This window comes from Drosophila mauritiana, unplaced genomic scaffold, assembly GCF_004382145.1.
Source record: "Drosophila mauritiana strain mau12 unplaced genomic scaffold, ASM438214v1 Y_39, whole genome shotgun sequence".
Classification (NCBI taxonomy): Eukaryota; Metazoa; Arthropoda; class Insecta; order Diptera; family Drosophilidae; genus Drosophila; species Drosophila mauritiana.
The window spans coordinates 3,748-5,608 of NW_022881584.1; the positions used below are offsets into that span (position 1 = coordinate 3,748).

General features: G+C 47.2%; 1 pseudogene; it reads right to left on the reverse strand.

The window, feature by feature from the left end:
- Nucleotides 1-323: 323 nt before the first annotated feature.
- Nucleotides 324-1,210, reverse strand: LOC117150162 (annotated as a pseudogene).
- Between the last annotated feature and the right edge of the window lie 651 nt (nt 1,211-1,861).

A 1,861-nucleotide genomic window follows, 5' to 3' on the forward strand; every position in this document is an offset into this window, starting at 1 on the left:
ATTTGGATTTAGGTAGGTCAACAGAGAAAGAATTCGAGAAATATTTTGGTTTGCTCAACGGACTTCGAGTTCTTTGGGAATATTCGTCGCTTCTGAGGATTCGATGTATATCCTAACAAATACCCCTTGTATTGATAATATACTTAAGCAATATTTCAATAAATACTTGTGTTTAGCATACATATATCGTATGTATTATACTAGATAATCCTATGCTAGCCAATTACCATATTAAATATTAATTAGGAAACACTTATACACGTGTATTTATAACTCATCACTAACTGACCTACACGGAATATAGTATATTACAGTGAGTACAAAGTCAATCCTTAGGCAGAATATCTTGAGAAATCTTCAAGTCATCAGTGGATACAGGCAGCTCCAGAGCTGTGTGCAGAATTTCGCTCGAGCACAGATAGGGGGCTGGGGGCTGAGCTTCCCTTTTAAGTAAGCACTTCACTTTTTTCGGTTCTAGTTGTTGTCAGCCAAGGGTCCCACAGTAGCCCGAAGGCACATCCAAAGATTCCGACGCAGCTGTCACGGGAGTGCAGAGTGCCGCAGCAGATCACTAACAACTGCCCGTACGAGTCCATTCGACCTTGAATTCCGGCGTGCGTCAGGTTCGGATTAAAGTAAAAGTCAAACTACTGCTTAGCGCTCCTTAGTGCCGATAACACCTCGGCAGCCGTCGTACACTCCCACTCATTGATTCCATCACTGGCTCTGATCGTGAGATGTAGGGTCGCATCTGCCCACAAATCCACCAGACTGAGGGCGTCTGCGTTGAAGCTTTCGAAGAACCACTCGCCGAACTTGCGCGCAATCTGTTAATGGGATATCCTCTTCGCTCTGATTATGAAGTGAGCTGGATGTCTGGTCTCCGGAAAGCTCTATGCTTGATTGATGCTCCTGCTTCCAATACTGTATAACCTTTTCTATGAGGTCTGCCTTGCTAAAGTCTGTGGCTGCGTCAGCGCGTCGATTGCTCAAATACGTAAAGAGGAGTTCCTTCGTTATATCGCGCTTGGAAAGCAGTACGTAAATGTCTGGAATGTGTGTAGTGATCAGACGAAGGGCCTCCTCCGGGTCTTCGGTTTTGCACACATTTTTGGTGGCGCATTTGGCCAACTGTAGCAGGACAGTTAAGTTATTGTCATTTAGAAGTAACTCCCGCAGTCCTTTCTTTCTGACTGTCTGAAATCATCATGTCGAATAATTATTATGTTATCAAACACTTTGTGTCCACTCCTTCGGGATGCTTTCTTTCTCTATTCTTTTTGCGCGCACACAGACCCACTCAACTTTTATCACACGCACACGGTACGAACTTTTATCCCTTTTTCCCCTGTTTCACTGACAATTTAGGTTGTTTTAAATGTGTTGAACTAGCAGAATTCCGAAATTTCGTTAATTCGATTCACTGACAATTTCGCCCAGATTGAGCTTTCCGTATCGGATTTCACTGGCCCAGCATCACATCTCGCACACGCACCGTGGCACCAGCCAGCAGGAGCTGTGTTGTCTACTTTTCAACGCCCGCTCACCCACGACGCCTGCTTTCCGCTTTTCCTGCCTTGCTTTTCCGGGGCTGCGAAGGACAACGTGGCGCTTTGCGCGTTGCTCGTCTACTGAAAAATCGCCTCGGCTCCTCCGAAAATCCCTTACCCTTTGTGCTTTAAGCTCCCCGAAGGAGCTTTCCAAGCTGGCCCAAAGCTGAGCCACGCCTGCGCTGTGGCATGTAAAGAACTTCTTCCCGGAGAGCGGTTTCTCTTTGCCTCTCAGCTGTTTGGCGTCGCACGCGATTCCGGTCAGCTGACTGCCGCCGCCCGTGGCGCTGCCGCTGCGCTGCTGCCACGAC